Below are 27,818 nucleotides of genomic sequence, written 5' to 3'. Positions count from 1 at the left end.
TCAAAAGTTTACCTCTGTACACAGTGGCTGCCAGGAAGTCTGCTTTATTTTTTTTTTCTTCCAAAATGTGTTTGGGCTTACAATTTTATATATTCTATATATTGGACCGGGCCATTTATTTCTATATTCCATTCCTGGACTCTGCAGGTTCGCAGGCAGCAGGATGAGAAAGACTCCGGGCTTGGAATGTGCTTCCAGTGATGTATTTCCTCTGACAAGGCCACACCTCCTAATCCTTTCAAACAGTGCTGCCCCTGGTGACCAAGCATTCCTACATATGAGCCTGTGGGGCCATTCTTCTTCGTACCACCACAATGGGGTAGAGCTATTAGGCTGAAATCCGTCAAAACTCACTGAGGCGGACATGGCTGTAAGGAAAGCATGGGGACGTTGCTAGAATATCTGGTTGTCACTGTTGCTAGAATATCTGGCTGTCATTGTTAGGTATATTTGGCTCTACACTGGCAACATCCCTGTGCTGGGGAGTGGCAGTGCATGGTCATCTATCGAGAAGTTACCATCGTATTTGAGGGAATTTGATATGAAATATGAAATATGCAAGGTATGAGAGACTCTGTCTTACTCTCCTGACTGCAGCAGCTCTGGTCTGTCTTACTTACAATGTCCTCACTGTGTGAGATTCTGGTATTGGGCCGGCTCCTGTGGCGTAGCAACGGGCTTAAAGAATAGCTCGGTTGCAGATTTAGGGGAGAGGGAACAAGAGGAATGAGACCAAAGGCGGAGACGTGCTTGCTGAGAATGGAAAAGAGAGAGGCCCATCAAGGCGTACCCAGAAGCCTTTAATTTCAGCACTTAGTAGACAGAGGCAGGAAGATCTCTGTAAAACCTTGGCTAGCTTGAGCTACATACCATTTCTAGGCCAGTCAGGGCTATACAGTGAGACCCTGTCTCAAAAAGGAAGAGAAAAAGAAAAGAAGGAAGGAAAAGAGGGAGGGAGGGAAGGAGGGAAGAAGGGAAGAAATCAGCTGGAGAGTTTGCTCAGCAGCTTCGAGTGTTAGATTTCTGTAGTGTAAAGAGGCAGAAAGCAGAGAGACCAGATCCTGACTTTCAATAAATGAGACTGTACTTATTATTAGCACAACAAGGAGCAACTTCTCTCCTGAGGGAAAGAAACTGAGAGGTCAGCCAGGGAAAAAAGCTGACTGCGACCCTTTATAGGGGCAGGGCAAGGGGACTTAGAAATGAGGAACTTTTTGCAGCCTTGGGGTCTACTGAGGGTCTGTAGTCTCTTTCCTGGAATTGTCTGCCTCCAGCAAGATAGATCATTTGGGAGATAGGTTGTCTCCGCAAACATTCCTTTCTGTGTGAATTCATGACAGCTTGGCTAAGTCAGCTGTGATCGCACAGGGAAGTCAGCTGTGAGCACACAGGAATCCCGATTTTATACCAAGGCATTCTATCAGAGGGCACTGACCGCTCTTGCAGAGGATCCAGGTGCAATTCCCAGCCATATGGTGGCTCACAATTGTCTGTAGCTTCAGTTTTGAGGGATCTGAAGTCTTTTTTTTTTTTTGTCTCTGCAGGTACCAGGTACTCACACGGTACATATATATTTACATACACATAAAATCTAATAATAATAATAATAAGTTCTCCTGAGCTGGATATGGTGTTGCATGCTTGTAACTCAAGCACCTGGGAGGATCCCAAGTTCAAGGTTATCGCTGGCTACCCAGCAGATTTGATGATTTGATGCAACACTGAGCTACCTAAGATCCTGTCTCAAAACAAGGCTCTGAGAAACAAATGAAAATTGACTTGGTGTCAAGGTGAAGAGGGAGACAAAGAGCCAAGTGCTGTACTTTCTGAAACAGCTTCCTGAGGAGAAGCGGTTCCAGCCACTTCCAAGGAAGAAGAGCCAACTATCTGAACTCTGGAAAGAGCACCTGGCCCAAGTCAGTGTTACCAAGAAGCAAGTCTTTCAAATCGTAAGAGACACCAGGGCCAGTGAGCTGGTTCAGTAGGTAAAGGCGACCTGAGTTCAATCCCTGGGTCCCACATGGTGCAGGGAAAGATCTGACTCCAATAAGTTGTCCTCCGACTTCTACACGTGTGCTGTGCTATCTCCATGCACACACGGATGAATGTAATAAAAAAATAAACTTTGAATAAAAAGAGAGAGGAACCATAAACACATACTGCCCAATAGGGCATAGCTGTGCTTGGAAAGGAGTAACGTGGGAATCTGTCCCATGGTGTACGGGGAAAGTTGGTCAACCTAATAAGACTGTAGGATTCATCCCCTGCCCCTTCCTTGCACAATGTCGCCTCACTCAATGTTATGATCTTGTTTCTTAAGATCCTAAGGAGCACTAGGACCCTAGTGAGATGGAAGAGAGGTGATGTCACCGGTGAGCAAGCCAGGACAGCTCCTGAAATGCTTTGACCTGAAAGGCTTCAGTCCAGTTTGCTTTATTATTTTGTACTCTGAAGCCACAAGGTGTGGTGAGCAATCTAGTGAGACTTTTAGAAGTCGATGTGGTAGTTAGCAGGTTGTTAAGGGCAATGACCCACTGTTTCAGCTGTGTCTCCAGGTCATCCTGTTCCAGGTACCAAGTGAAGTCATGCTTGGCAATAGGTAGTATGGGCAGTGTTTTAAGTCATCAGTAAGTAAATCAATAAATCAGTACCTAATTTTTCCTTCTTATTCTACTTTAATTCAAGTAAAACCATGGTCATATACCCTATATCATGAGGTTATCTATGGATCTGTAACCAACACGGCTGGCTTTGCCTACCCTGTAACTGGACTGCACAATGTACTTGGGGTTGGTCGTACATCCCCACATTTTTTAGAGACAAATTGTCTTATATCCTAAGCAACTGGATAGTGAAGACACTGCATTCCCTGTGGAAGAAAGCTTCTTGGTGGTTCTATCCGTTACTTGTATTTTCTCCCAACTCACAATTATAGATGTAGAAATAGGAGTGTCCGCTCAAGCATTACATACCATAATGACTTTAAATAACACCCAAAGAGCAATATCTCTCAGAACAGAACAGAACTACCTGCGTTGCTTACTTTACCTGCCAGTGCCACAGAATGCCTGACTGAAGGCAACTAAAGGAGGGGAAAGTTTGTTTTGGCTACAGTTTTAGGGTACTAATTATGAGAAGGCCTGTTAGCAGGGGTGTGAGGCGGTGGTGTGAGGTAGCAGGCCACATGGTGTCTTTAGTCAGCTGGCAGAGCCAGAGAATTCTGGTCCGCATTCAGAATGAGCCTGCCTTCCCCTGCCAACCCTCTCTGGAAACACACTCACAGCCTCAGAATGTCATTTTATAGGAGATTCTGAATCGGGTCCTCATCAGCCTGACACAAGCACATCTTCTTGTTTTATTTTTTATTTATTTATTGTTGGGGACTGTGGACCCCCAGACCTTGAATTTCCTGTGACCCCTGTCTGCCGGAGTAAACAACTTGTTTTCCTATGCTTGCAGCTGCTCTGAGCACGAGACCCTCAGGAGTTCCTGTTTGCAGGGGAGTGGTTTCTGGTGGGCTTGCAGCTGAGAGTTAGGGCGAGGCCATTAGTCAAGGAGACCCTATATAAGTTGCCCTGGAACACAATAAAGAGAGCATTTTGGGGGTTACAGTGTGTGTGTGTATGTTTTACTCTCCAGCCCCTTGTCCGACTCACAAACCTTACTGTCGTGCATAGAGCAGGTGCTGCACTACAATTTTTTTTTTTTTAAGATAGGGTCTTACTATATTGTCCTGGCTGGCCTGGAACTCACTTTGTAGAACAGGCTAGCCCTGAACTCACAGATATCTACCTGCCTCTGACTTCCAAGTGCTGGTATTAAAGATGTGCACCATGGCTGGCTTAAACATAATTCTTTTAAATAGTAGTTTTAGGTATATTTCTTAAGAAGAGCCTCTCTGCCTACAGAAATAATCCAACCAGACCAAATTAGACAGAATAAAAGATGCCCACATTTACTGCAACGCCCCCCCCCCACCGTGCTCCTCCCCCGGGGTGGCCGGGAGAGCATGGAAAGAAAAAGAGGGCAGGGGAGACCACACAAAATCCGGAGAGCACGTGTTTCTTTTCTGGGTGGCAGTCTAAATAGCCTATGGAAGTGGTCCTGACCCTCTCTGGGGAGGGGTCAGTGCCTGGTGGGCTTTCCCGGAGGTGGAGTCCAAACCAAGGCAACTGCCAGTGGAGGGGATTTAGGATGAATGCCAGGGGCTAGGGTGACGCTTCTAATCAAGTAGCATTTCACCCCGGTCCTCAAAAGTTCTGGGACGAGGTGGGGGAGAGGCAGCTGAAAAGATTGCTCAGTGGTTAAGAGCACTGACTGTTGCTCTAGAGGACCCAAGTTTGATCCCGAGCAACCACATGGAGGTTAACAACCATCTGTAATTCCAGTGTCACGGGATCCAATGTTCTCTGCTGGCCTCTGCACGTCCTGCACACATGTGGTACACAGACATACATACAGGCAAAATATCCATGTACATAAAATAAAAAAACAAATCTCAAAAAGAGAGCTCATGGACATCTCATAATACATTTAATCTGCAAGAGTCTCCCATAGCTGAACAACTCCAATGCTATGCAGAAGTCCTAAGTCCAAGCTCTTTTTTTGCAGTCCAAGACAAAACTCTTAACTGGGATCCACTATAAAATAAGAACATAAATGTCGGGTGGTGGTGGTGCATGCCATTAATCCCAGCACGTGGGAGGCAGAGGCAGCCAGTTCAGTGAGTTCAAGGTCTACAAGGTGAATTCCAGGACAGCCAGGGCTGTTATATAGAGAAACCCTGTCTTAAATAAACCAAATAAATAAAAACATAAATAACATGCTTTGATTATGAAATAGGCGGAGTGAACACTTTCCTTTCGGCAGAGCAAGGAAAGATAAAGTCAAAGCAAGATGGAATCCCAGCCAGACAACCCTGACTTTAACCCTAACCCTCGCAGCAATCCTAAAGCTCCACGCCTGCTCTCCGGGACTCCCAATAACGTCCTCTGGGCTCCAGCGGCCTTGGGTAGCCCCTCCCTTTCAGTTCTTCTGCCTGGAGCCTCTCAGACTGGTACCACTCTACATCTGCAGGTTCCTTCAAGGATGCCCAACAGCCTTGGCATCTCCAACATCCGCGGCAACTCAAGCTCCACTTTCAGAGCTTCATACAGCGGGTCTCAGCCACCCCATTCTTCCTCATAGGGAATGTGACCTTGTCAAACATTGTCAGGCTTCAGTGGCTTGCTGGAACCTCTCTGCAAGGCTCGGTGACCCATGACTCTTGAATTTTGCATGGCTCCTGACCACATACTACCAAGCACTGCTGCCAACTGGAGGTAGAGTCTGGCTTAGCCTGGAAAATCACTTCCTTAGGAGGCTCTTTTTGTTTTCTTTTCAAGAAAGGGAACTCTTTCGTCAGCATTTTTACTTCAGGTTCTCTCTTTTTAAATTAATTTACATTTCCACAAGTTGGAGTCTTTCATGGGTGGGTTGCAGATCTCAGGGCTCCTTTCCTGTTGCCCGGTGTGTAGCTCAAGGTCTCTCCTTGATGGTACTAAGATCTTCCACAGGCCTAGCTGCTCCTCTGTATTCACTCTGTCTTGGAACTTGGCCATACTCCTTTCCTCACCAAAGTGCACGTTTTTTGTCTGTTTCCATTCTCTCGCACTATAAATCTGATGAATGGCAGCCAGCAATAGCTGTGCCATGTCCTGGATATTCTGCGGTCTTGAAACTCCTTTGACCAAACAACTTCTTCTATGACTTTTAATTTAGCCTCATTCAGATTTTCAGGATGTGGGAAGAATACAGCCAGATTTGGGGACAGAATATAACACAAACAGCCTCTAGAGGAATCTCTATTCTTCTCTGAAACCTCGAGAGCAAAATCTCAGCTTGTTTACAATTCCCTCAGTCCTCTGTGCTTCCAAGCCATTCCTTAAACTCCGTTGTCATTATTGTGATGTGGGGATGCCCCGAGCAGCCTGCGAGCCAGGCAGAGGCTGCCGCCAGAGCAGTGCAGGGTCCCCGGGTGAGCAGCAGAGTCAGACTGGATGCGGTGGACGGCAGAGTAAATGGACATAAGGCTATACATAAAGCTAAACATTTATTATTTAGAGGAGAGGGAGATATTTATTACTTAAAAAAGAGGAAAACAGAGAGACATAAAGAGAAACATAGGGAGAGACAGAGACATGTGTGTACACACCAAGAGATGGGGGACAGAGAGAGAAAGAGAATTAAGATGGCAGCGAGGAGGTCAGAAGTTGCTGGGAGTGGGTGTGGTTAGTTCTTAAAGGCACCGCAAAGGAATAACATTCTCGGATCCTTTTTATAATAAAAAGTAGAAGGTTAGACATTACAGTTTGAAGGAATTGGGGTGGCGAATTCTCAAGACTGCTTCCGGCTGATTTGTGGGCGTTGTCTTTGAGGGGTGGGGGAGATCCGAGAAAAGGCTGGGTGCTGTTTACATCCTGGCATAGTTATAGTTGGTCTCTGCTTTCGACAGGTGTCTGTGGCATGGAAATGTCCCTTGTACCTGGTTAGGGTATTGGCAGAACAGAGGACAAAGTTAAATTAAGAAAAAATTTTTAGGACCAGGGAATTGAGGGGTTATGTTTCTGACCTGTTTATGGTGGGTTCTTTAATTTGGCTCCCTGGAACTCACAAGAACTCCTTGGGTTTGTAAAAACAGAAATTTTAGACATATAATAAAAAGTATTTTTTATTTGGTGAAGCAACCTGGCAAAACCTCTTAGCTATCAGACTGTCAGAGATCTTTGAGAAGGATAAGATTTTACTTGAGTTACTGATTAAAAAATGACAGAGAACTTACTTGGTTGGCACCCAGAGCTACTCTTTTGGGTCCTCCCTTGTCGCTGAAGGTTGCATTTGACCTTTGTTGTTTAGTGCAGAGCTGCCAGGCTTTTGAAGACCCTGTGGGCTAAGAAATCTGTAGGAAGACAGGCCTACCTTGACCTGTACAGCTAGGCTGTCGATTCCAGTGATTTTGTCCACGTTTGGAGGTCTCCAGTTTAGGTGAAAGGCAGTTTTTGCCCAGTGGTCAGTGCTTGGCAGTCGAAGCAAACTGCAGATGGATGCTGGTCTGTGACCGTTTGTCTTCTGTCTTTTTGGAGGAATCAGAGTGCTAGCTAGGAGCCAACCTGTCTCTTTTTGTTATGAAAAGTAATTTAGTAATTAAATATTTAAATATCGCATTCCCCAGATCTCTGAGCAGTTGAGGCTGTTTAGCTGCAGTATAGAATCTGTCTGGAAGGTTGGGTCTGAGTTTGACTGTACTGACTCTTAATAGGTAAGATTTACATTTGTAAATGTAAGAAAGAAAAAAACTGTTTGTAACATTAAGATTAGTGGCAGAACTGACAATGGTAGAAAACAGCTTAATATAGTTAAAAGAACATACCAGTTTAAAATATAAGACTTATGACTTTGTAGTCTGAAATGAGATGAAATAAACAATCATTATACATAGAAAGATTGAACAGGAATTAGGCAAACTGCATGCTTTTGATGGGCCCTATCAGAAGCGCGTCACTATGCAAAACACCTGTAATCAGAGTTAACGAGGATTTTAGTGAACACCGAGGAGGGGGAGAAGAAAGGCAGGACATACATAAGAATGAAAGAGCTTGGTGGCGTGATCTGGCTCTCAGTGAATCTTCAAGCAATAAAGTCACCTGACCCCAATGAACATGGCGGTGGCCATGTTGTGGCTTGAATGGAAAAGCTGCAGGAATTTTAAAAGCCGGGGGCCGCCATGGACAGTTGCTATTCAGAGTCTGAATCGTGAAAACTCTTGCAACAAAAGCCCAGGACCACATGAACAAGCGTCCTTGATCCATGGGTGGGGTGTTATGGGCCTAGCTGGATCTGGGCAGGTTACTCAGAAATCAGAGGCCGGGGCCGCTCCTTAGCGGCGGTACAACGAGAGGAGAGAAAAAGGAAAGAAAAGAAGTGAAAATGAAAAAAGATAAAGAAACTGAGGACCCGGTCCCCAGACGAATGTCGAATGCACAGCACGGGAAGTATGCAGTGCTAAAGTACGCAGGCGGACCAACCCCCGGGTTCGTCCAAGCACGATTCTGGTAAAGGAAAGCAACCATCTGTAGCAGAACGAGGAGCAACTCACCGATTGAAGCTCTTTGGGAAGCCAGTGGTGGGAGTGGAAAAAGAGCCCGGTTCAGGATATCCGAGTCACGCGGCACCAATATTGTGATGTGGGGATGCCCCGAGCGGCCTGCGAGCCAGGCAGAGGCTGCTGCCAGAGCAGTGCAGGGTCCCCGGGTGAGTGGCAGAGTCAGACGGCTGGATGCGGTGGACGGCAGAGTAAATGGACATAAGGCTATATACATAAAGCTAAACATTTATTATTTAGAGGAGAGGGAGATATTTATTACTTAAAAAAGAGGAAAATAGAGAGACATAAAGAGAAACATAGGGAGAGACAGAGACACGTGTACACACCAAGAGACGGGGGACAGAGAGAGAGAGAGAGAGAGAGAGAGAGTTAAGATGGCAGCGAGGAAGTCAGAAGTCACTGGGAGTGGATGTGGTTAGTTCTTAAAGGCACGGCAAAGGAATAACAGTCATCATTCTAGGTTTGCTCTTGCCTGACGTGCAAACTGCTGAATCTCTTCTATAAACCAGCTCCAAAGGCCTGATCTACATGGTAAGGCTTACCACAGCAGCAAGCCTGCTCCTCAGTAACAGTCTTCTGCGTTGGTTCAAGCGTTTGTTTGAGTTCAGTTTGAAAGTGGACATCAGTCCATCATGAGGGAAAGTATGACAGCAGTAGCCTGCCATAGCTGATGTCCTGGCTAGTTTCATGTCAGCTTGAGAAAAGGTAGAGCCATTTGGGAAGAAGGAGCCTCAATTGAGAAAGCTCTCCCACCAGACTTGGCCTGTAGGCAAGCCTGCAGGGCATTTTCTTAATTAATGACAGTTGCTGAGGGCCCAGTCCTGTTGTGGATGGTCTCAGCCCTGGCAGGTGGTCCTGGGGCTTATCAGAAAGCAGGTTGAGCAAGCCCTGAGGAGCAAGGCAGTAAGCAGCGTTTTCCCAGGACCTCTTATCAGCTCCTGCCTCCAGGGCCCTGCCCTGAAGAGAACACAGCTTACAGATAGCACCCAAGAAACCAGAATTGCTAAACACACAGGCTTTTTTCTGCAACAGAAGAAATTGCCACCTGTTTTCCATCTAGAAGGCTCTGAATGCATGTGTTAATACCTGGTCATCTTTGCTGTTCTGTAAAGTCAGAGCTCACTGAATCCCCTAGAATCCTGAGGGGCGTCTCTCAGTCAGTAGCACCCATCTTCACGACATAGGTTCCATGTCCTTTGTAAAAGACTTTGCTGTTCTGCTTATTCCCCCCTAGGCCCAGACTCCTGAGGTTGTTCCTCAGTCAATAGATCCCTTCCTTATGCTCCTCATAAACCCCTTCTCCCTAGGGCCTTGTCCTGAGCTCCGTTCACAGTCAATAGAAACCGTTCCTGTGGGGAAAGTCACAGCGGCTTTGCTATAGAGATGCACTTTGCAAAGGAGTTTCCCTAAAGCTTTGTTGTGATAACTGTCCCACGGAAACTTTCCTCCCAAGTTTTACTCTGCTTAAATGTGTACAAAATAAATTCCTTGCCATCAGACTCCAGAAGTTTCGACCCAGCGCCAGCTAAGTCATGTTGACTTTGCGTTTCGCTCTTAATCTCATCTGGGTTCTTTCTATGCACAATGTGATGCTTTCAGGGACCCCTGCACTGAGTTCATGCCGTGCTTGTGGTCCTAATGGGCTCTCACCTGGAAGTATAGGTGAAATAAGCCCTTTCTTCCTTAAGTTGCCATTTGATCATTGTCTTAGTTAGGGTTTCTATTGCTGTGAAGAGACACCATGACCACAGCAACTCTTACAAAGGAAACATTTAATCAGGGTGACTCGCTTACAGTTTCAGAGGTTCAGTCCATTACCATCATGACAGTGAGCATGGCAGCATTCACAGACGTGGTGCTGGAGGAGTAGCTGAGAGTCCTGTTTCTTGCCGGCAGCAGGAAGTCGACTGAAACACTGGGTGGTATTCTGAGCATAGAAAACCTCAAAACCTACCCCCACAGTGACACACTTTCTCCAGCAAGGCCATACCCACTCCAATAGGCCACACCTCCTAATAGTGCCACTCCCTATGAGATTATGGAGGCCAGTATATTCAAACTGCCACATTCGTGATATTTGCCATGGCAACAGAAACCCTAAGACATCCGGCCACATGTGTCTGCAGTTAGGAGACAGAGAAATGAATGTTGAGCTCCACTTGCTCTCTCCTTTTACTCAGTTGGCTCCCAGCCAACAAGATATGCTACCCATATTCAGGTTGGATCTTCAACCTCAGTGAAGCTCTCTGGAAATGTTTTCGCGGACACACCCAGAAGCATCTCCAAGGTGATTCTAAATCTTGTTAACTTGACAGTGAAGATTAACTATCATACCACCCAAATGTGGAATATAGTCTTACAAAATAAGAAAGCATTAGAGATACTGATGGCTGCACAGGAATATACTGTGTATATACTGTGATATACTGTGTATATACTGTGCATATACTGTGTATACACCATGCATATACTGTCTATATACTGTGCATATACCATGAATATACTGTGTATATACTGTGCATATACCATGTATATACTGTGCATGTACCATGTATATACTGTGTAGATACTGTGCATATACTATGCATATACTTTGTATATGCTGTGTATATACCATGAATATACTATGTATATACCGTGCATATACCATGTATATACCATGTATATACTATGCATGTACCATGTATATACTGTGTAGATACTGTGCATATACTATGCATATACTTTGTATATACTGTGCATATACCATGAATATACTGTGTATATACTGTGTTGGTGACTGAATACTGAGTCCACATCAGATGAGGAAACGAATGCACCAACCAGACCAAACACTAAGGCTGTAAGCCTTCACCCACAGACCCAGCACCACAAAGGAGCCAACTGTTGCCATCCATATAGCAATGTGCTCTGCACTTTCTGTTAGTAGATCTTGTACTGAGATTATAGTACTGCTGTGGCACATGGACGAAATGAGTGCTTGGGTCCTTGTCCTGAAGGCAATATGGAAGGCTCAGATCACTATAAAATGGAAGGGACAACAAAGGCATTATCCTTGTCTGTGCTCTGCAGATTGAGAAGTACTCATGTGGGAAGAGTGTTTATGGCCTTTTTCTCTCTTTGAAGATGGCAGAACAAAGAAGAAAGATAAAGTCTGGTAGATAGGTAGAATGTATCCATTAGAAATTGGTTAATTCAGCTTTGAATTTAAACTCTGTTTCTCTTTGTTCTGCCTATGTGTAAATATTGTTGCCGCTTTTAGGTCTAGCAAGGCTGCACACTCCTCTGAGTCCCCTGACTTCTTTCCTTACTATCTTGAAATAGTATTTTGAAGCTTTTGAGGCCTTAGATTTGTAGAACTTTAAATTTTTTAAATTAATTTTATGTACATCAGATCAGTGGTTTGCCTGCATGTATGTTGTGTGCCATGTGCACATTGTGTACCCATGGATGCCAGAAGAGGGCACCATTGTCATTTACCCTTTCTGCCAAGAGAGGGCCTTTTTAATTGCCCCTCAGCTTCACCAGGGGATTGACTTGAAATCCCTACAGAAATCAAGCTTTATAGATGCTCAAGTCACTTTTCTATACAGGAGGCATATAACCTGCCTCCTGTATACTTGTAACTCCTCTCTAGATTACCGTAATACCTAACACAATCTAAGGTCAAACATACCCCTCCAAATGGTAGTGATGGTGACATTGTCCTAAACAAAAGGACTTGGCAAACAGGATTGTTATTAGATAAATAAGCCTAAAGGTTAGTTTCTGTTTACCAGAGAAGTGATTCTTATAAGTTGGGTTTCTGTTTATCAGGAAACTCCCTTAATCAAAGGTCAGTGTAATGATCTGTCCTGTTCCTTTAAGAGACAAGCCCTGCCCACTCCCTCCCCCTTCCTCTAAGGCAAATGGACCTTCCTTCTGCTTCCAATCTGAGCGCCTTCCTTTTTTTTTCTTCTCTCTCCTGAAGAGGTAGCTTCTCTTCTCCTCTCCCCCCTCCTCTGTTTCTCTCTCTCTCTCTCTCCCTGCCTCTCTCTCCTCATCCCCCTTCTCCCTTCCTCTCCCCTTCTCTTCCATAACCCACTAAATAAATACCCAACCTCACTCTGCATGGTGCCTATTCATCGTGGGTCTGGCTGACCCGCTGAGGTCTCTCACCTGCCATGTGGCTCCCTGCCTGGGACCTGCTGCCCCTCGTGGCCTGCTGCTTGTGGCTTGCCACCCCTCAGGGACTGGTGCAGTGTTTTATTTTTACCATTACAGTCAGCTACCTCAGGCAAGAGAATATAGTTCCCAGTCAATCCCAATAGCTTAAAGACCCCTGCCCTATTGACTTATAAAAATCTGCTTGCTTTTCCACCATTTTGCTCTTCTTTCTGCCCTGACCCCATGGCCTTGGTAATTTGATTCCCCAATAAACCTTTCTTTCTACCCATGGAGCAGTTAGTCTAGTTCAGTGGTTTCACTGGCGACCTGTGCCCCCCCCCCACAAACACACACATAATAGATGGTTGTTATATTCTGCTTAGGGAATAGTAATAATCACAAGTTCTATACACTTACAGTGCATATGCACATTAGAGGCCCCAATATATCTTTGTTTAGTTTTGTTTTGTTCAGTTCTGAGACAGTCTCACTGTGTATCCCAGACTGGCCTAGAACTCATAATTTTTAGGTTTTCTGGGTGCTGGGATTAGAGATGTGCACCACCACACCCAGCTCCTAATTATAACATTTAAAAAGTTGTTAACCTGGCATAGTGGCACAAGTCTTCAATACCAGCGCTTGGGAGATAGAGGTAGGCAGATCTCCAAGTTCTAGGCCAGTGGGGGGGGGCTACACAGTGATACTTGTTTTTTAAAAAAAGTGTGTGTGTGTGTGTGTGTATCACACATGTATACAAAGCGGAGGCCAGAAGAAGGTGTTAAAAGTTCTAATCTATTACTCTCCTTATTCCTTTGAGGCAAGGTTTCTCTCTGAACTTGGAGCTCACATTTTTTTTGGTAGTTAGTAAACCCTAGAGATTCTCTTGTATCTGCTCTACACAGTGCTAGAGTTAAATATGTACAAGAGATTATATCTGGTAGGATTTGAACTCAGGTCCTCATGCTGTCAGCAAGAACTCTTGACCAGTGAGTCACCTTTCAGCTGTTATTCTCACCAGGCAAGAATAAGACCATTACTACAATTTCCAAGACAAATTTGAAGCAAGCTTTATTAACTACTGGTCGGGATGATGGACACTGGCCAGGGTCCATCTGGGATGGACCTGGGATTCCAGAGAATGGCCATGAATTATTTTAGTTAGGTGTGTATAGAGGCAATTATAAAGACAAAACCCACAAGTACTTCCTGTCTTCATCCAACTGGGGGCAAGCATACATCCTGACATACTTCCTGCCTACAATTGTCAAGCACATCCTATGCAGTTGGTGCAACCAATCTTGTTTACAAAAGTGAAAACATGTGGTTTGTTATCTTATAAGAACAGCCCCCAGCATTCCAGGAAGTTAGCTGTCCTTGGGCAAGTAGGGCTTATAGGTTGGAGGCATTTTTGTTTTATAGATCCCTTAAGCACAGTAATTTAAATTTAAAACATAAACAGCCCTCATGAGCCCCTCAAGTTTTTATTCATAGGTGGTTGAAACCTTGGATGCACAATTTGTAGAAACGGAAGGCCAACTGTATGTCTAGGGTGTTGTCCTTTTGGCCTCAGAACTAAAGTCCAGAGCTGTCTATTAAACTATCTCACTCAGGGCCTGACCTCTAGGCCCTCCCCATACTCCCCCAACTCTTACACCTCTATACTGCTTGCTTTCTGAAGGCTGTACCCAGCTCTCCAGATTCTCAATAGCAGTTTATGGGTTGGCAACCTGCTAAGGAAACAAGGAAAGGTGTGTGTGTGTGTGTGTGTGTGTGTGTGTGTGTGTGTGTGTGTGTTTTATTTTGAGATATGGTCTCACTATATAACCCCTGTCAGTCTGTAACTCGACACGTAGACCAGACTGGCCTAGAACTTAAAGATATGCCTGCCTCTCTCTGCCTGGGGAGAGCCAGGTTTAAAGTCACGTGCCACCATGCCCAACCTTTACACAGATATTTATAGCCTGCATTTCAGCCAATTGCAGCTATCTTTTTTTGTTTGTTTGTTTTCTTCCCACAGACTTCTGTCACTTCCTGCTTGGTACCGCTCCCTATACCTCATCTGAAAAAGTGTCTTGGGAGAGAAAGCTGGGTGAGTGCGGACTCAGCCCCGGGGCAGCCCTCCTCCCAAGGATCATGGTGCTGCCTTCGCTGCGGCGAACACCTACAAATATCACACTTTTGTATATATTGCATTTATTTGCCCAGGATTTATAGTTGTTCACATGGAAAGGGAAACCCAAAATTGGTGACTCCATCAGGATTGGAGTCAAGCTCCTCACTTAGAGATTTAAGAAGCAGGAGCCAAGTTGAAAGGGTGTGGCTCAGGGAAGCCTGGCTGTGTCTGGACTCTGAGGTCATGACCAGCAAGCAAAAGCTGAGGAAATGGAAACAGTGAGTTTGCGGAAACTGTGAGGAAGAGAAAAGCTGAGATGTGAGGAGGGAATGTGAGAAAAGGGAACGGATCCTGAGGAAACACAGGAGGCGCCTGCTGCAGAGCTAACTGCCACGTCCTATTATCCTGACCCCTATGATGCCCTACGCCCAGTGCCACTCATCAGCCCAGGATTCATGTCTGTGAAAATACAGCTGTCACTCAAAATTCTGTGCTTGTCTCCTGCACTGATCATGAACCCCTGACCCCCCAGGAGCATAAGGGAGCCAGTGGGAGCCTTTGAATTAAAACAGATCCAACATTACCATCAAATGCCCCAACAGGTAAAGCCACCAAGGCAGAGAGATAAGGAAACATCTAGGGCCACACAGTAACAAGCTTTAAAGTCAAGATGAACACGTAGGCCAGACTAACGCCAGAGCCTGAGCTCTCAGCCACAGCATCTCCGAGTAATCCCGGTGTCTCCTACCTCACAGAACAAGTACCATGCCCATCTCTTCTGGTAAGAGGCTTCCTGGACTCAGTCCCACAGGTTGTCTCTAAAAGACATGGTTTCCTAGGGGTTAAACATAGAAGGGAGGGACCTGACTAGGTAGCAGTGGGCAGGGTTACAGTCCCTGCTCTGTTGAGGATTTACTAGGTACTTGCTGTGTTTCTTTGAGTCTTGCTTTCTCCACAAACCTGCGAGCCTATTGTGATTTGCTGAGAAACTCATGTGGGCAATAGGCCTGGGGGCCCCAGGTCTCCAGCAGCCCAGAGTCTACCCATTGGCGTGGCCCTGGGATGATTTCCATGGCGACATGGTGGTCACCAGGAGGTCCCTGGCCAACATTAAGGGACAGCCAAGAGACTGCACAGAGGCAGGGTCACGACTGCCAAGCCCATAGGATCCAGGGGCCAGTAAGGGCCTCTATAGGTGACTAGAAAGAAGCAAGGGAGCCTTTGGGCCTAGGTCCTCAAGATGGAGGAGATGCTGAGAGGAGGGCAAGGTACCTTCAGTAGAGTGGCTGGTTTCCCCTGTATACCCAGGGGAGCCAGGTTCTTCAAAGCCTTTCTCACTTACTCTTATATTATCCTTTTGCATAGCGTTTGTATTTGAGTGGGGTCTCATCAAAAGGCAAAAGCACTAAGACAACGAGACTGACATAGTTCTTGGATGAATGATGCAACAATAGCATAAATTCACAGTTTCACCATACTTGGGTCCTGCTGTCATTTTCTGCTTTGTCCAAAACTGGAGAGCATCTTTAAAAAAAAAGGGTGTAAAATAAGCTTAGGACATTCTTTTTTTTTAATTGATTGTATTTAATTGGTAATTCAGAATTTTTCATTTCCCTACAGAGGTGAAAGAAGAAAAGTGACTGAAGACATTCCCCCATTGTTAGAGGGATGAACAGAGGATTGTGTAGTGAGACTGACAGATGTCTGGTTCCAAATCAAAGTGAAGTTCCAGGAGTGAGATAAGCAATTGACTGAGTCTTCCCAGCATGGCACCTGTGGTGGTTTGAATGTAATTGGCCCCCATAATCTCATAGGCAGTGGTACTATTAGGAGCTGTGGCTTTGTTGGAGTGGGTGTGGCCTTGTTAGAGAAAGGGTGTCACTGTAGGGGCAGGTGTTGAGATTTCCTATCTTCAGGATACTGCCCAGTGAGTCAGTTGACTTCCTTTTGCTTGCAAGTGGTAGAACTCTCAACTATTCCTCCAGCACCATGCCTGCCTGCACACTACCATGCTCCCATCATGATGATAATGGACTGAATCTCCGAAACCATAAGCAACCCTCCTCAATTAAATGTTTTCCTTGTAAGAATTGCTATGGTCATGGTGTCTCTTCACAGCAATAAAAACCCTAACGAAGACAGTATCATATGTATACTTTCTAAGTCAAATTCCAATTATGGTATCATATGTATATTTTCTATCTCAAATTCCAACCATAGTTTCATACATGCATTTTTCTAAATAGAAGAAGCATCCTTGAGCCAAGCCTGGTTGTCCAAGACTGTAATTCCTGCTACTCAGGAGGCTGAGGCAGGAGGATTCCGACTTCAAGTCATATCTGGACTCTAGAGTAAGTTCAAGGCCAACTTGAGCAAGTTGGTATCCCGGAGAATAGAGCGAAGAAAGAGGTCTGAGGAGCACAGCTCAATGGTAGAGAATTTGTCACGTGTGTGGGTTTGATCCTTGCCTCTGTGAAATTATTAAAAATAACAATAAGTTGTCCTCCATCTTCCCAGTGGCTGGGGTGCGGGAGCCGAGAGGGATGGCTGGATCTTGAGACGAAGGCTGACCAATCTTCACTCTTGAGACTAGCCCCAGGCCCTACACACCTGCCTCCCTTCTTTGGGTCTCGAGCTCCTTAAAGCTGTGGTTTTCCTCTGGGTGGTGACTCAGTGCCCACAGCCTACCTTGCATGCCATTTCCTCCTATCCTGGCTAACTGCTCTGAGTAAGAGGTGGCTGTGGTTTCTCTGAAGCAACAACCACAAACTGTCAAGCCCACCCTACCCATCCTCCACTCCCCACCCTGTCTCTGAGTGTCCTAGTCCTAGCCTCAGGCTGTCAACTTTGAAAGAAATAGGGAGGTTTTTTCTTTTTTAATGTATGTAGACTTGGTATTATGCATGAGAATGAGGAGATCCTCCCTCAATGGCTAGGGAGAGTGGGCTGAGGATGCAGCTCCCTGGTAAAGTCCTTGCCTACTGCTACCTGTGTTTGATCCCCACCACCCACACACAGGCAGGGTGTGGGAGAGGAGGGAGAGAGATGAAGTAAGATAGCATACTTTGGGGTAACCTATTTGCTCGTTTACACATATTCCTCAAAAGCTAATTGAAACCATGACAGTGGACAAGAAGACATGATACTCAGGAACCCCCCCCCCCCAACGAAGACTGGTCCTCTTGACAACAAGAGTTCTACTGGCTCTCAGCCCTCCATTACTGCCTGAGCAAGAGGACCTGTCTGACTCAGGCTCACACTCTTCTCTATGGAGTACATATCCAAGGCCTAATCTAGTTGGCACACAGAAGCTCCATGTGGGACTAGGACAGCGTAGGTACATTCTGTAGCTCTCAGTGAGGTAAAGAACTGAGATGACCATGAAGCTTACCCTCTCCCTCTGCCCGCTTTCTCCTCTGACTCGCTCCTGGCTTTATGGCAAGTGCCTCTGTGCCTGATAACCATCCTGCCTGCTACCATAGAGCGAGTTGGCTTCCAAGAGAACCAAACCCTCTCAGGCTTGGTTTCCAAAGGCCTGCCAGTTCCAGTTGTGGCAGAGAGGTACATAAATAACCCAAAAGAGGAGAGAATGGGCCTGGAGTGACAGAGCCCACCAGAGTTTCCCAAAGAAAGCTCTTCTCATGGTGTGGGTAAGTCAGAGATGTTATCACTGGGGAATAGTACCAAGGCGAGAGGCTGTGTGCAGCCCATCACTCTTGGCTTGGAGGAAGAGTAGTCTTCCGCCTGTCCATCGTGATTGACTTAGACCCACAGGTTCTCATAAGTGTCCTAGCAAGGCTGCACTCACTTTGGCTTTCTTCCTAGACTCAGTGCTGACTGGAGATGGATGTCTCTGTGTCCTGAGTGAGTGTGGCCTGTCGGAGGCTGCCGCAGAATTCGGTGACTCGAGGGTACAAAGACTCAGGAAGGCGTGGACCTGTGTTGACTATTGGTCTACTGCCGTGTTAAGACACCGTCACCAAGGCATCTTACTGAAGAACGTGTCTAGTTTGGGGCTCACGGTTGCAGGGTGGTTAGAGGACTTAACCAGCATATCGGGGAGTGTGGCAGCATATAGGCATGGCACCAGGGCAGTAGCCACAGCCCACATCCTTATCCAAAAGTAGAGAGCAGAGACAGTGACACTGGGAATGGTGTGGGCTTTGAGACCTCAAAGGCTACCCGCAGTGACACACCTCCTCCAACAAGGCCACACCTCTCGATCCCTACTGTTCCACCAACCAAGGAACCAAGCATTCAAATTTATAAGCCTGTGGGGGCCATTCTCATTCAAAGCACCACAGGATTATGCTAATCAAAGGAACCCCTGTATTGTGAGTGACTCCACCCCCCCCTTCATACCCACCTCAAAGGGGCTAGATGTCATCCCCCGCCCCAACTCTAATAGCTTCTCTCCACCTCTTCCAGCCCAGGGTCCAGGATACTTGGGAATTAAGAAAAGGCCTACTACCTTTTTGTTCCCTGGCCTGGTCTGGAGGGTCTTCCTGTTCTCATTGCCCCAAAGCTATCCATCCTTCAGCACCGGGCCCCCCTCACTAGGCCTCCCTTTTGCTCCAAAGCCATTTGGATCTTGGGAAGGTTCCTCAGTCAGGGTCTCAGTTCTGCATCTATCTAATGAGGGGAGGGGAGGAAGTGTCTTTAAGCTTCCTACTAGCCCTAACGTTTTAGGCCCATAATATGTTGGCACCGTGATTCTATACCCACTTTTTACTCCCCCTTTCCACCCTTGTCCCTTGCTTGTTGCTCAGCCCTAGCATCCTCCTCTCCCAGGCTGATGGGAGATGGTAGTGTAGATGTGGGCCCTTCCTCTCACCTTGTATGAGAGGCCTACCCAAAGCAGATGCTGCTCACCAAGAGCTGGTCTAGCGGTGTCTGGGAATCACACTGGAGAAACGCTGCTCTGGCAAGCCGTGGGGGTAAAGGGTCCAGTCTGGGGAACAGCCAGTCCAATGTTATGCTTAGGTGTTTGGGTTGGAGGAGTTAGTCACTGCAGCCAAGAAGCCAGAACAAGGGCCATCCACACTGACTGCTGCATTGTGAGCAGGGGTGACTCATCACAGACGGTCCCTAGTCAGAGCGGCTATTACCATGGGCTATAAAAACCCCTACCAGCATGAAGAAGGGCAGAGGGAGGGAGAGATGCAGACTGGGCACAGGATCCAGCTTTCAGCTGGGTCCAGGATGGAGAGAAACCACGTCAGAGGGTTTGGAGAGGCTCTGGCTGTGCTGTCTGTGTCCTGAGATAGACTGCTGCAGATCCCGGAAGGGATAACACCCAGCCAGCCACAACCACAGGACCAGAACCAGCCTGTGTTCAACTTCCAACCTGTGTTCAATTCTGTATATTATTAAGGGAGTTGGTGGTAAAGGGTTGAAGCTCAGCCGATGACCAAGTTCATTGTTGTTCATCCAGGAACAAGACCAGTGATTGGTCTAGCTCACATTAGTGATTGGGCTTCGTGTAAGGACCATACATTAGACCCTGTTCTTACTGTGACAAATACCTGTTCAAAGCCAGCAAGATTTTTTCTCGCTGATGACTTCAGAGGTTTTTAGTCCACGGTCAGCAAGTTCCATTGCTCTAGGTCTGTGGCAAGGCAAAAGACATCATGGAAGGAGAGCATGGAAAGGGGGCACGCTCCAGTCACTTCATGGGAGTCTAACAGGAAGGGGTCGGGGTCAAAGGTCCAGCCCCAGTGACCAACTTCCTGCAGCCAAACCTGCCACAGTCTCACACTAATTTTAGTTATCTCTCAGTCCTATCAAGCTAACAGTCGGGATTAATCATTGCAGGTGTGGTCAAGGAGACCGAGAACGGTGTGAAGACAGGGTGGGGCCAGCAAGGGAGAGGCACAGGACACTTGGAAGCTGAGCAGATTACAGGTTTGAGGCCAGCCAAGTGGAAAGAGAGCAGGAAGTGGGAGCTCAGTGCTATCAGTAACTGCCTGTGTGATTCCGGAGGGCGACTCCTTTCCTGAGGCCTGTGTGATTTTGTGTATAAAATGAGAATATTTACTTGTTCCTTCTGATGACCACAGCACGCAACTTCATATTTCATAACCCACCATCTCTTTACCCTCACAAAAACCTTTCTCACTATCCATCTCCCAGGACTACGCACCTACACTGCTGAGAACGTATTTTAAAAATCGCCCAGGCTGGAGCAGTGTCTCAGCCGAGTACCGTCGGCTCTATTCTAGAGGATCCAGGTTCCTAACATTACATGTGGGCTCCAAATCATCTGTAATTCCAGTTTTAGGGATCCAGTCCCTCTTCTGGCCTCTGCAGGCACCAGGCACACGTGTGGTACATACACATACATGAGGGCAAAACACTTATACATATAAAATAACCTAAAATATATCAGAATCTGCCGTCTTAGTGGAGTACTGAGCCATCAATCTTGTGCAATACACTTTAAAAAATAAATGAGGTTGTTACCTCAGCTTTTAAATCAGGCTTCAGCAGAAAAGGAGACCCTCATAGTCAATGCTTTTTTCTTGTCTGCTGTTTTTGTTTTATAATTTATTTATCTCTCTCTTTCTCTGTGTGTATATAAGGGAGGAGGGAAGAGAGAGAATATACTGTGTGTGTACAGTTATCCTTGGAGGCCAGAATAGGGTTTTGGATTCCCTGGAGCTGGAGTTACAGACAGTTGTGGGCTGCCAGACATAGGTGCTGGGAACTGAACTCAGGTCTTCTGCAAGAGCAATATGTACTCTTAACTACGGAGCCATCTCTCTAGCCAAGGTTAAGTTTGTTGTTTTAATTTCTTTTTTGTTGTTGTTTTCTTAAGACAGGGTTTCTCTGTGTAGCCCTGGCTGTCCAGGAACTCACTTTGTAGATCAGGCTGGTCTCAGGCTGTAGAGATCCGCCTGCCTCTGCCTCCTGAGTGCTGGGATTAGAGGCGTGCACCACCACCACCTGGCTGTGTTTGTTTTGTTGTTGTTGTTTTACTTTCCTTTTTTTTTTTAAATGTGTGTGAGTGTTCTGCCCGTGTGTATGTATGTGCACCACATGCGTGGCTTGTGCCCGCGGAGGTCAGAGGGGATCACATCTCCTGGAACGGGGGTTAAGGATGGTTGTGAGTCACCCTATGGGGGCAGAGAACTGAGCCAGGGTTCTCTGCAGGAGCAGCAGTTGCCCTCAACTTCTGAGCCATCATCTTTTCAGCCCTGGTTTTGCTTTTTTAAATCTTATGTTCATAATTTTGTATACATATGAGGAGTGTGGACCTGACTACGGCTCCCGTGAAGCTGGACATGCAGATGGCTCTGAGCTACCTGCTGAGGCCCTGGGAATTGAGCTCCTGTCCTCTGAAAGAGCAGTAAGTACTTTCAGTCACTGAGTCATCTCTCCAGCCTGTTTGTTTTGAGACAGAATTTCGCTCTGAAATCCAGGCTGGCTTTACAGCTCTGGAGATCTGGGACTATAGGTATGAACCTCTGCCTTCGTCATGACCGTGGGACTTGCTTACAGTTTCAGAAGCTCAGGCCGTCATCATCATGGCAGGGAGCATAGTGGCCCACAGGCAGACATGGTGCTGGAGAAGAAACTGAGAGTTCCACATCCAGATTGGTAGGCAGCAGGAGAGAGGGAGAGACTGGGTTTGATGTGAAACCCCAAAGCCCACCCCCAGTGATACTTCCTCCAACAAGGCCACACCTCCTAATCCTTCTCAAATACTGCCACTTCCTGATGACTGAACACTCAAATATATGAGCCTATGGGGACCGTTCACATTCAAACCATCACAACCTCCCTTCCTGACTTTTTTTCCTTAGTTTTCTATTGCTTATTCTGTCTTGAGGCTTTTATTGCCATGAAGTAAAACACAATTAATAAAAACTCAGAGAGAGAAACTGGGGTTCAGCCTGAAGATCTGAAAAGTAAAGCAGCCAGCCACTGGCTCTTACTTCAACCTCAGTCTGAAATGATAATCCTGCCTTCAGGAATCTCAGAATGAGACTGTGTCTGAGAGCTGTCTCCTCCTGTTTTGTAATCCTCTCTAGGGGTGGAATTAAAGGTGTGCACTGCCCCATTTCTATGGCAAACTAGTGTGGATACTGGGATTAAAGATAAGATGTGTGTGTTATTGTGGCCTGGTCTGTAAGGCTGGCCAGTGGGGCTGTTTCACTCTCTGAACTTCAGGCAAGCTTTATTTATTAACATATAAATGAAATATAAGTGAAGAGACACCATGACCACAGCAACTCACAAAGGAAAACATTTAATGGAGTGGCTGACAGTTTCAGGGAGTTAGTCCATGATCATCATGGTGGGACATGGTATTGGAATTGAGAGTCCTACATCTTGATTGGCAGGAACAGGAAGTAAACCAAAAACCGGGAGTGGTTTGAGCATATTTGAGACCTCAAAGCCCACCCTTACAGTGACACACTTCCTCCAACAAGGCCACACCTATTCTAGCAAGGTCATGCCTCCTACCAGTACCACTCCCTTTGGGGGGCCATTATCTTTCAAATCACCCCAATAGGGTTTCACGTAACCCATAGCTGTTCTTGAACTCCTGATCTTCCTGTGTCCACTGATGTGTACACAGGTGTGTACCCATCATGCTTGGCATATGAATTATATCTCAACAAGTTGGATAAAATGAGTATAGTGGCACACGCCTATAATCCCAGCACTTGAGAGTAGAGACTGGAGGACCAGGGTTTCAAAGTCAGCCTCTGCTGCCTACATACAAGCTGAGGTTACATGAGACCCTGACTCCAAACAAACAAGCAAAAGCTCTAGGTACAGGGCTAGAGAGAAGACCCATGAGGTGTGATGGCTAATCTTGGTTTGTTGTGGGGTATCTACCAGAGAAGACTGCTTAGACTTGGGGTTAAGTCAATCAAAAGTCTTTATTAGCCAGTTGTTGACTACACTAGATGTTCGGGATCCCAGTGTAGCCCAAGCATTTCTCACGGTGAGACTTTCAGCACAAAAACCATGTTTGGGGTTGCCATACTTCAGTTAACAAGAACAGTCAGCCAGAAGCAGAGCTACAGAAGCTGAAAGGCAAAGTTAGTACTTCCCCAGAACTATGGGCTTTGATGGATTAGGCCTTTGTTTTAGTTTTGACAGGTGGTGCTGTCTATGTGCTGAGTTTCACAGCCTGAATGGTACTTCCATCATGGAGTAAATTGTGGTCAGGTCTGGGCCTTAAATCTGGAATCAACCAACAGGCAAGATGCTGGGCACCCCTGTAAAGCATTTGTTTTGTTTTTAGTGAAACAGGTCTTCACTATGTAGCCTTGGCTGACCTGGACCGGGCTATGTAGACCAAGCTATCCTGAGATCATGGGAACCACCTGCTTCCTGAATGCAGGGATTAAAGGCATGCACCACCACACCTAGCTGTGAAGTATTTTCTTGATTAAGTGTATTGAACTGGGAAGACCTACCCTAAATGTAGGTGGTGTCCTCTCCGTGGCTGTCCATATAAAAGGACCGCCAAGCAAATATATTTTGCCAGCTTGCCTTCATACTGTGTTGGCAAGTTCATCTACCCTATCTGTGTCTGTCTTTTTCTTTCTTTTTTTTCGGTTTTTCGAGGCAGGGTTTCTCTGTAGCTTTGAAGCCTGTCCTGGAACTTGCTCTTGTAGCCCAGACTGGCCTTGAACTCACAGAGATCCGCCCCCCTCCCTTTTTTTTAAAGACGTTTCTCTGTGTAGTCCTGGCTGTCTGGAACTCACTTTGTAGGCCAGGTTGGCCTCAAACTCTGAGATCTGCCTGCCGCTGCCTCCCAAGCACTGAGACTAAAGGCCTGTGCCACCACCATCCATCTCCTGTCTGTGTCTTGCTGTTGAAGTCCTCTGAACTATTGCTGTTGACCCCACTGCTTGACATCATTTTCTGATGACATTAGGACCCAGATTCTCTGGCCTTCCAGCATTGATTGAGGACCAGTGGCTCTCCAGGAATTTGCCAGATTTCTATGTGCTAGAAGTTGAACCCAGACCTTCTGAATGAGCAGACAGCACTCTTAACTGTGAAGACAAACATCTAGCTACCGCGCCAGCGCGGGCTGGAACCAAGAATCTCGGCGGAGGGTGTCCACGTTGAATGAATTCATAGAGCACGAGGTTGAGGTGGAACAGCTTTTTTTTTTTTTTATTGTTCTGCTGGGGCTAGCTTTTATACCATGGCACCAAATGAGGAGGGGGCTGCAAAGGGACTGTAACCTGACCTCAGCAGGGATCACCATGCACTCAAAATTCCTTTCCGAACTTCAGGAGCAGAGGGAATTTATTATGTTTTCTTTGCAGATAAGCACCTCAAATGGGGGCAGGGATATATAACTCGGGGCTGCGGTTCCCACACCTAGCCTCAATTTTTAATTTTTAAAGTTTTTTTAAATTCATGTGTGTACCACATGTATGCCTGCTGAGACATAAAAAGGGAATTGGATCTCCTGGGATTACAAGTGATTATGAGCTGCCTGACGTGGGTGCTGGGAACTGAACTCTGATCCTCTGAAAGGGCAGCAAGTCTTCTGAACAGTTGAGCCATCTCTCCAACCCCAGACATATTTTTACTTTTTTTCTCTTCTTTGCTTTCTTTCTTTCTTTTATCTTTTTTTAAGACAGGGTTTCTGTGTGTAGCTTTAGGGCCCATCTTGGCACTCGCTCTGTAGACCAGGTTGTCCTCAAACTGACAGAGATCTACCTGCCTCTGCTTCCCGAGTGCTGGGATTAGAGGTGTATACCACCACTGCCTGACTTATTTTTACTTTTTTTTAAAACCTTGTATATGTATCTAGGAATTGCAGACTAGCAGGTAACTCAATGTTCAACCTTTCGAGGAAAAGCCAGATTGCTTTCCAAACCAAATGTACCATTCCATTCCCAGCCTTGAGGTGTGAGGGTTTCTGTGTCTCCGTATCTTCACCAGCATTTGTTATGACTGTGATTTGCCTTTGATTACAGCTATCCTAGTAGAAGTGTTCTGGTTTCTCATTGTGCTTTGGATCTGGATTTTCCTAGAGGCTAATAATATTAATTATATTTTCTTATCTTTTTAAGCCACTTATGCATCTTCATCCCTTTGACTCATTTTAAATTAGGGTTTGCTCCCCTCCCAACTTTGGTGCTGGGGTTGAATCTTAGACTAAGACTCTGTGTACTACACCCTGTACCACTGAATACACTCCAGCCCAATTATCAACATTACTGTCATAGAGTTCTGGGAGTTCTTTATATATTCTAGACGGACATAAGTTCTTTATGAGACACATATTTTCAAACATGATATCCCATTTTATGAATTGACTTTCCACTTTCTTTCATTACTTCTTTTTTGGGGGTGAGGTGGAGAGAATGAAGGCCTCAGACTGCCTATATAGCCAAGGTTAGCATGGAACTCCGGATCCCCCTGCCTCTCTTTCTTTTCAATTTGACATGGATTTATTGTGTTTACAAAAAATATAGGTTGAGGTTACATGGTGATTTGAAAGAAAATGGCCCCCATAGGTCCATAGGGAATGACAGTATTAGAAGGTGTGACCTTGTTGGAGGAAGTAGTCACTTGGTTTTGAGGTTTCAGATGCGCAAGCTACACCCAACGTCTCAGTCACATCTTGCTTCTCTGTGTTTGCCACCTATTGTCTGACTCTGCCTTTCCTCTTCCCAGAATCCTTAGTTTGGTTGCTCATCTATACTACCTACCTGGCTACTGGCCAATCAGCATTTTATTGAAACATTTCGAGTGACAAATCTTTACAGGAAACAAGAGGGTTATTCCACAGCACTGCTGCCTGCAGACCAAGATGTAGAACACTCAGCTGTCTCTCCAGCACCATGTCTGCCTGCATGCTCCCATGAATCCTGCATTGGTGATAACGGCTTAAACCTCTGAAATGTAAGCCAACCCCAATTAAGTGTTTTCCTTAATAAGAGTTTCCATGGTTATGGTGTCTGCACAGCAATAAAAACCGTAAGACAAAAATTGGTACCAGGGACTGGGGTTTTGCTTTGATAGGCCTGATCATGCTTTTGTTTAGAGGAATGTAGACCCTGGGACTTTGGATTAGAAAAGTAGTTGAACATTTTAAGTATTGCTTAATGGGCCATCCTAGTAGGAACATGGATGACAGTGATGCTAAGGGTGATTTGAAGTGTGGGGCATCGGATCAAGAGGTTTCAGAGGAGAAGAATGTTAGGAGAAGAATGTTAGTATGTGGCCTCGAGACTGTTCTTGTGATATTTTGGAGAAGAATGTGGTTGCTTTCTGCCCTGTCCAAAAAATCTGCCTGAGGTTAAATTAAAGAGTTTTGAATTAGTTGAGTTGATAGAGGAAATCTCAAAACAGCCTAGTATAGACCCTGTCTTGTGGCTCTTAGTGTTCACTCTGAAGATCTATAATGAGAAAGGGCAGCTGAGAAAGGAAAGATACAAAATGTAGAGTTCAAGGAGAAGATGGGCACCAGGAAGTGGAATGCAGTTAAGTCCTGCATTCAAGAAGATAAACAAAGTCTGATGTTAAATGTAATAAAGGGAGTGATGAACTCAGGACAAAATCCTACCCAGCTAAGCTTCCAACTTGTGAAAAGGAATTAAAGAAAATTTCAGAGTCGGGTGTAGTTGTGCTTGGCTTTAATCTCAGCACTCCAGAGACAGAGGAAGGTAGATCTCTGAGTTTAAGGCCAACCTGATTTACAGATTGAGTTTCAGTACAGCCCAGCTTAGGCAGTGAAGAAAACAGAATGCTGGTAGAGATGTCATTGAAAGAGGAGCCATGTTCTAGCCCCATTAAGCAGCAGAACTTGGCAGCTTTGGCCACGTACTTCTGACTTTAGAGACAAGAATAGAAGAAAAGAGTTATGGAATCTCCCTCCAGGACTAAGGAAAGCTGCCGAGGCCAGGCATGTGTCTGGGTGTCCATGCATGGAGGCCTGGAGAGGCTATGTGAGAAGCTGTGAAGGTGAAGTCTGGATTACCTTGGAGACCCCAAAAATGTTGGAGACACCAGAGCTGCTAACAGGGAGTAGAAGTAGCTCAAGGGAAAGAAGTGTGTTGTAGTCAACAGAGCTGAAAGGGTTTGGAGACCTGAAGAACATTTTAACATCAGACATGGAGATGCCGAGTTTGGAGTTTGCCCAGCTGGTTTTCATTCTTGCTTCGGTCCAATAATTTCTCACTATGCTTCCTTTCGGAATGGTAATGTATATCCTGTGCTCTTATATGTTGGAAGTATGTGATCTGCTTTTTGATTTTGATTTTACGGGAGATTGCAGTTAAGAGATTGCATGAGTCTCAGAAGAGACATTGAACTTTGGACTTTTAAACATTGCTGAGCCTGTTAAAGACTATGAGGACTTTTGAAGTTGTACCTAATGCATTTCTGCATTATTATATGGCCACAAGTCTATGGGGGCCAGGAATAGAA

The 27,818-nt window shown here is 45.8% G+C and overlaps 2 long non-coding RNA genes across 2 annotated transcripts; one reads left to right on the top strand and one right to left on the bottom strand.

Annotated features, from left to right (window-relative positions):
- Positions 1-6,297: 6,297 nt before the first annotated feature.
- Positions 6,298-10,038, bottom strand: LOC148122352 (uncharacterized). Its single transcript, XR_015737731.1, has 2 exons — positions 9,962-10,038; positions 6,298-6,523 (listed from the first exon to the last, which is right to left on the bottom strand). It is a non-coding gene; the product is annotated as an uncharacterized LOC148122352 (long non-coding RNA).
- Positions 10,039-14,303: 4,265 nt separating this feature from the next.
- Positions 14,304-16,543, top strand: LOC146894498 (uncharacterized). Its single transcript, XR_015001514.2, has 2 exons — positions 14,304-14,378; positions 16,023-16,543. It is a non-coding gene; the product is annotated as an uncharacterized LOC146894498 (long non-coding RNA).
- The last annotated feature ends 11,275 nt before the right edge of the window (positions 16,544-27,818 follow it).

Source organism: Myodes glareolus, chromosome 4 (assembly GCF_982192425.1).
Source record: "Myodes glareolus chromosome 4, mMyoGla1.1, whole genome shotgun sequence".
Classification (NCBI taxonomy): Eukaryota; Metazoa; Chordata; class Mammalia; order Rodentia; family Cricetidae; genus Myodes; species Myodes glareolus.
The sequence above is the reverse complement of the archived record's forward strand: the minus strand, read 5'-3'. Positions and strand labels throughout refer to the sequence as shown.